Consider the following 7625-nt stretch of genomic DNA (forward strand, 5'->3'; position numbering starts at 1 on the left):
ATGTAAATACTAATACTATATGTTGGGTGGCATAACACCTTAGGGGGAGGAACGTGCTGAAGCGGTAACCTTGATTACTTACTTTCATATCGTATATTTAAACGTTTTTGTTTCAACGTTTACCGACAATAAAGCACAACTGGGGAAGCCAAAGACTACCATTTCATGCTGTTTTAAAAAGCGTGAAGCGAAGATTTTAGATCGTCAACGAATCTTAATCTAGATTTTAAGGGTATGTTTTCCATTCCGTTGTGTATACCAGTCGAAAATAGGAAAAGTGCCAATCGAGGTTTGTGGTCAGAGTGAGAGAGACCGTACAGATGTAAGAAAAAAAAATGATAATGAGGAAACTTTTAGGAAAGCGCTGCAGACGTGTTGAAAAAATGTGCCTTCTTTTTCAATGTATCAGAAATGTAATTTTCCCTTTTTCGTGCAGCAAAATTTTCTTTAAACATTATGTAAAACGCATTTGTTTGGATTAATTCAGAATACCGTTGTTGAGAACAAATGCCTTTTGTATCTAGTTCATACTACTACCCCAAGCTGTAGCGACTTTTCGAGTCACTATACTAGTTTCTACTTACTTTAAAACAATGAAATCTGTGCTGACTAGATTCCTCTCCTGGAAGAGTAAATTTATCCGACAACAAAGTTTTTGTTTTGCTACAAGTAACGTTGTCTTGGTTACCCCAAGCTGTAGCGACTTTCAGAGTCACTATACTTACTTAAAAAGAATGAGATCTCTGCTGTCTACATTCCTCTCATGGAAGAGTAAACTTATCCGACGATGAAGTTCTTGTTTTGCTACAAGTAACGTTGTCTTGGTTTGCACTCGAACCAAGACGAACAGGTGGCCATTCACTTTCTCCAAACAACTAAGCTTATTTACTTTATTTTAGCTTATTTTATTTATTAGCTTTGCCATTGTTACTTATGTACCGGCAACATTTCATAAACCCGTTCATATTTTACGGCAGAACCCCGGTAACTCGAACTCGGATAACTCGAACTCCCCCGCTAACTCGAACTGAGTCTCAATTCCCTTGGATTTGACCCAACTTTTCAGTCATTTTTACTCGGTTAACTCGAGCTCCGATAACTCGAAAACCCCGCTAACTCGAACTAAATTTCGTTTCCCTTCATCAAAATGTACCCTGATAACTCGAATTCCTGGTTCTTATAACTGGTCATAACTCGCCACGGATGCCCATTGAGATATCCCATTTGCTTTTCTTATCGTGTGATGGAATTCTAACACTAGATCAAAGACTGGATCAATTTGATTTTAATTAGTGCAACGAACAGATACAAAATGTATTAGTTTCTCGTTAAATAAGTTTAATTTGCACTACCAAAGTGCTGAAAATCAATAAACTACTAATTACTAACCTGGAAAATTGAATATTTTAATCGACCCCGATAACTCGAACAGTTTTTCGTTTCCCTTTAGAGTTCGAGTTACCGGGGTTCTACTGTATATGATATTAAAGAGATTTTAAATTACGTTTACGGAAAACGGCAGAAATGACCACGTGATCACGTTTTTCCTACACTTTCCACTCGCTATTTTCAGTTTCTCAGTAAAATTGAGTAGTTTTGCGTTACCGAGTAAAACCTCCGTTTCTGTCTACAGAAGTTTGAGCCTCCCCAGATTTAATTATATCGATTTGTAAATATTAACAAAATTTAGAAAAAATAAAGGAAATGAAAAACAATTTCTTAAACAGGTAACGATTTTTAAGGATGAATAACTTAAGACTCGTTAAATATAAAAATTTGCATGACTTACACGTAATGATAATCACCTTGCCCACTGAATCCTTTTCTGATTCCCTTGACAGTGCAGGGGCGTAGCCAGGGGAGGGTTCCAGGGGTTCCGGAACCCCCCGTCTCCTATATTTGACAGTGATTTTATCCCAGCTAGAATGTAATGGACTCTCGATTCCTGAAATTCTTCGTTTTGTTCTATGCTTACAATAAGTGCAGTGAACGTCATTGTGGTATCCATTTTTCGTTTCACTTGCATTTTCGGAGACATGAGCAGAGCTGGGATTCCTTTCCTGAAACCCCTGAGTGTAAAACTTCAGAAGAGAGATCTTGATGTCTACGAGGCATACACTAACAGTAATAATGTCACGGACGATCTCCAGGACATCCGAGACAACATCGAAGACATCTGGACCGAGTGGTTTGATCTGGCGGTTCGGCTACCGCGGCAAATGTAGGTGTTGTGCCTTCCATCCCACGCCGAACCAATCAGCAGCAGCATCCTGACAATGTACAAGCCCAGACACCATCTGATTACTATAAGAGGGCAGTTGCTATTCCCCTTCTAGACCATCTACAATCCGAGATGAAAACATACTTCAATCCTACTAATGACGCTGTCTTGTCCAGCCTCTTTCATCTTCTTCCTGAGCTGGTAGCCGTCGGAGACAAAAATCCTGACATTGAAGCAGCGCTGGAGTTTTATGAGAACGACCTTCCTTCTCCTCTTGTGGTTGATGTTGAGCTCCTGCGATGGAAGAGAAAGTGGTGTAGTTCTGAGGATGCCGACCTTCCCACCAGTGCAGTTCATCGAGAGTAAGTTCTTTCCTAACATCCACACCTTGATCCCCATTTTGTGCACATTGCCGATAACGTCAGCTGAATGTGAGAGCTCATTCAGTACACAAAGAAGGTTAAAAACATACCTGAGGTCGACCATGTCAAGCGAGCGAGAGTCTGGGTTGGCATTGATGAACATCAATTACCACCGAGACATAAATATCGAGGAAGTGATAAACATGTTCGCTCAACGGCAACCAAGGCGTCTTCTGTTTGCGTAGTGTAAACGCCAAAGTCTTGTACGTACGTAATGTAAGGATTTTAGACCAACCGTTTTCGTTGGAACCAATTTGGAACCCCCCCCTCCTAAAAATCCTGGCTACGCCCCTGCAGTGGATGGTGATATTAGTGTTATCTTAGAACAGAATGCACAAATCGTGAAGCTTCTGCTAATTTTAAAGAATCGCAGTGACTTGTACCAAAAGAAAAGTAAATATTGTCTGCTGGGTGGCATTACACCTTAAGGCGTAATGCCACCCAGCAGACAATATTTACATTTCTTTTGGTACAAGTCACCGCGATTCTTTTACTTTTTAAATCAGCAGAAGCTTCACGATTTGTGCATTCTGTTCTAAGATAACACCAATATCACCATCCACTGTCAAGGGAATCAAAATAGGATTCGGTGAGCAAGGTGATTATCATGACGTGTAAGTCATGCCAAATTTATTTAACGAGTCTTAAGTTATTCATCCTTAAAAATTATTACTGGCATGGTGTGAATCTAAGTAATCAAGGTTATCAGTTCAGCAAGCTTCCCCCCTTAAGGGGAGACGCTTGCTGAACTGATTACCTTGATTACTTAGATTCACACCATGCATAAATTCAAGGGTTTTGTCTCTGCCCCATTACCAATTTAGCCCAGTTTCATGGGTCATTTCCCGAACAGTGGCTAGTAATCGAGCCTAACGTAGTTGCTGATTAAAAAAACAGTAGGCCTTCACCTTTTCTAAGCTCTATTTTCACTGGATCCAGATAATCTGCGGCTCTGCAGCTCCATTGTCAATTGAAAGCAAAAACTAAACACTTGTTATTGATTAAAATTAAATTCGCGCAGTTCGCTGCGCACAAATTGTTCAATCTTTCAAGGACAGGTTGACAACTCATTTATTTCGACAAACCTTTGACCTTTATTAGAATTGTAATTAGCTATTAGGAATCATCTATAAATATTTTATTCATAGGTTATTTCCTAAAGAATGAAGTTGATCATTGTGTTTTAGCCATTGACCTTGTAATTCCATTGTAATTTTAAATTATATTTATTTAGGCTATCTATATTGTAAAGCGCGCGAGAGCATCTGTTTAGGATTCGCGCGCTATATAAATAATAAATTATTATTATTATTATTATTATTATTATTACTATTATTATTATTATTATTATTATTATTATTATTATTTAATTGTTATTTTAAGGCCCACGAGCGCCTTAATTGTGAGCAGAAACCATCAACATGTAGCCTGCGATGCAGATGTTTGTAGGGGTCGCGCGAGAGCCAGAATATCGGTTAATCGTGGCCGCCATGTTGGATTTGCAAAATTTTAGGGAGTGGAGGAAAGGGAGCGGGAGAGAGAGGCTCCCCCTCCTTCTTTTTTCTTTCACTCTTTTACCCACCCCCTTGATCGCACTTCTACTCTCCCCAGTCTCCCTCTGTTTTAAAATCCAAGATGGCGGCTATAGCGCGCGCCCAGAACAATACGCTGGCACTGCAGGCTAACCAGTGTGAATCAGGCGGTGTGCGTCACGAAATTCGACCAATCAGAATGCGCTATTAGATCAGTGGTTTTCGCGCCCAAGAAAATCAGTCTGGAGAGGTCAGCCTGTCGAAAATTTCGTTATTAAAGAAGTCTGTGACATGTTTTCCAGGTTGACATTCGTTTCAAAATTAGAGGAACAAATTGGCTTAATGCTGATTAGGTTACTTTTTAAGCTGAAGCATTTGTTCGCGTTTGTAGCCTTTTCAACTCTTGCTGGGTTTGGCCAATACTTTTGCGCGTTAAGTTTGCTTATCCTTACTACAACAAAATTTTCGGGGTCTACCCGGGACTACCCCTTATGGTTTTTCCGTTGGAAGCCGTTCAACTAATAAAGAATCTAAGAAGAGATCGTGTAAACCAAGTAGCTCAACTCCCAGGAAATCGACCGGAAAAGCCAACGGGTAGATGCTATTTCTCCTCTAGAAATCCAAGAAGGATATGTAGATCTCTTTCATCCTGAGATAAAATTTAGCAAACTAAAAATGAGCGAAAGCAATGAAAAAAAGACTGCGAGCAGTCGTACTTTCTCCCGCTTTGATTACGCGCGCGACAGTAAAAATAGGTAAATTACAAAAATTTACTCGCCGCTCGCGGCCTCACCGCTCGCAAGACTCGCACCGCGCGCTACAGAACTTAGAACTTTTGTAGAAGGAAGCAAAGTTTGAATGCCCAGCTTCAGTGCAACCGAAGTCGACCTAAGTCTTACGTTTGGGAGATGTTTACTCGATCGTGACCAGAGGCAAATGAACAATTTGCATATTTTTACCCAGCACCCTCTGTGGGTGGTGACGCACACCGCCTGAGTGTGAATCGTCCTGTTATGGGTCTTCGTTACAATTAACACGTCACCTTCCCCCCCCCCCCCCCTTTTTTTTTCTATCCTTGTTTATCTCACTTGAAGAGATTAAATAAAACGCCTTTCTGTCTTAAAAGACAGCAATAACATCTCGCAAAGTACTTTATTAGAAGGACTCCGACTGTAACTACCATCAATTCTAGAAGGTTGGTCGATTCAGTGACAATCCTTCCAAAGAGTTTTCAAGGGAAATAATTGAAATTAGTTGAAGCAACTGGAATAATCTGGATTAACTTGAAATGGTGGGAACTTTGACAACTAGAACACCATTTCACTTGTCGAAAAAAATTGGTGGACGGAAAAAAGACCTGTTTTGGTGTGCTCAACAAAGCGGAAAATTTGTTAATCTTTGTTTAAATATTTATAGGTAAAGGCAACTTATAGCTTTACTGACACTATTTCAGTTGGCGGGAAAAAGTCATACATTGGGAAAAAAACTACCGTTGAGTTGAAGAGGTGAGCATCATTATCAAAGATTACGCTTTTTACTCTGAATTTATTGGTAGCAAGGATAAATAAACTGGTCGTCATTTAAACGTGGCAATTTTAAGGAATCGGTTGGTTTCAGTCGCGATTTTGAAATCTGCTCAAAATTGTTTCTTCCTAAAGGCGTAAGGAATCTGCAGCGATTGGTTATTTTTTGTTTTATACTGCAAAACAATCAAATTCGTCTACGGTTTTTCTGATGCCTCTTGTCAGTTCAAACCTTTCATGTGCACGCACTGGTGAACAATGTTTACATGTTGTATCTTTTTGTGTTGTTATAATAGTCCGCTTTTTTGTTCGGCTCAGTCGGCACAAGTCAGTGCAATATACTCATTATCTTAATTCTTTTAACCTGTTTATTTACATGTCTTATTTGTCACTTTGTACAAATACGATTTTTTTTGCCAATATTTAGGTTCTGAGGGCAACCATCGACACCAAGCCAACATGTCCAACGTTCTTTTTCTTAAAAGTAATCACAGATGCTCTACGGTTACCTGTGAATATTTCTTTGTAAAGTAGCTAAAGTATAAGGGAGTTGGGAGGGAGGGATTAGTGAAAACTGTTGCGTCTGGGATTGAAAGCTTCGTTTTGTTCTAACTTCACGGAATGGAGATTCGAGGAGATGCTTGGAACGAGGGAACTTCAACCATAAATGGTACCTGCTGTGACCACCCACAACACTAACAGGCTAGTCAGTTTTGGCGGCAAGTTTTCTAAAAAGTTCCGGAGTGAATGATACCGAACAGAATAAAATTATAACAACTGGGAACTGTGCAACCTTGGTAACTTGAACAACAAAGCAATTACTTAAATATCTCGGATGAGGAGGAATTAAAAAGAGAACCGTCTTTTATCGTACTTAACGAAGCAAAACAACTGTCAATCTGTCTTTAATATTTATAACGTTACCTAAAGCTTGAATAACATCTTTTTCAGCTGACGACAAAAAAAAAACATCGCATTCAATAGTTAAAAGTCAAACAAGCAACCACCGCAAAATTGAACAGGTAACTATTTTTTTTAAACTAAGTTAATAGGCACGAATCAAAGAGGTTTTGGTTAAAACGTGTTATCTTTTCTGAGTGAAAAGCTACTGAATGAAGCATATTTACGACTAAAACGATAATTATAGTAGTATTGTCAGTAGTTTTCTGATCATTTTATTTTCGGTACTCACTAATGAACAATATTTTATATCTTGTTTGAAACTGTACGGAGCATAACACGAAGGTTTTCAATTTTCTATCACTTGGGGCCTTCTTCGATATTTGTTTGCAAATGCTTAGCGCTATGAAAATACTATGTTTACATGCTAAACCCTTCATTTGATTTTTTTTTTTGTCAAAATTAACGTTTTAAATGAAAACCTTGAATTTAGAACCCTTAAATTTCAACCTGTTGTTTTACTTATACTACCATGCTTAAGGACGCTATGAAAGTCTTAATCAATTTGTCCTCTTCTTGGTTTAAAACGGTATAACCGTAAGAGAAAATAATTTAACCCAGCTGCAACCACAAAGAAATATAGAAGTGTGGGCAAAAATGGAAAAAGTCTTGGTCAGTTCAGTTCCAGACTGGCAGAAAACACAACATTTTGTTTTGTGGTTGTGACAGACCAGTTACTGCATTTGTGAAAATGGATAATGAAGTGCTGGAAAGAATCTAAGAAGAGATCGTGTAAACCAAGTAGCTCAACTCCCAGGAAATCGACCGGAAGAGCCAACGGGTAGATGCTATTTCTCCTCTAGAAATCCAAGAAGGATATGTAGATCTCTTTCATCCTGAGATAAAATTTAGCAAACTAAAAATGAGCGAAAGCAATGAAAAAAAGACTGCGAGCAGTCGTACTTTCTCCCGCTTTGATTACGCGCGCGACAGTAAAAATAGGTAAATTACAAAAATTTACTCGCCG

Source organism: Pavona decussata, unplaced genomic scaffold (assembly GCF_977016875.1).
Source record: "Pavona decussata unplaced genomic scaffold, jaPavDecu1.1 SCAFFOLD_155, whole genome shotgun sequence".
NCBI classification, from domain to species: domain Eukaryota; kingdom Metazoa; phylum Cnidaria; class Anthozoa; order Scleractinia; family Agariciidae; genus Pavona; species Pavona decussata.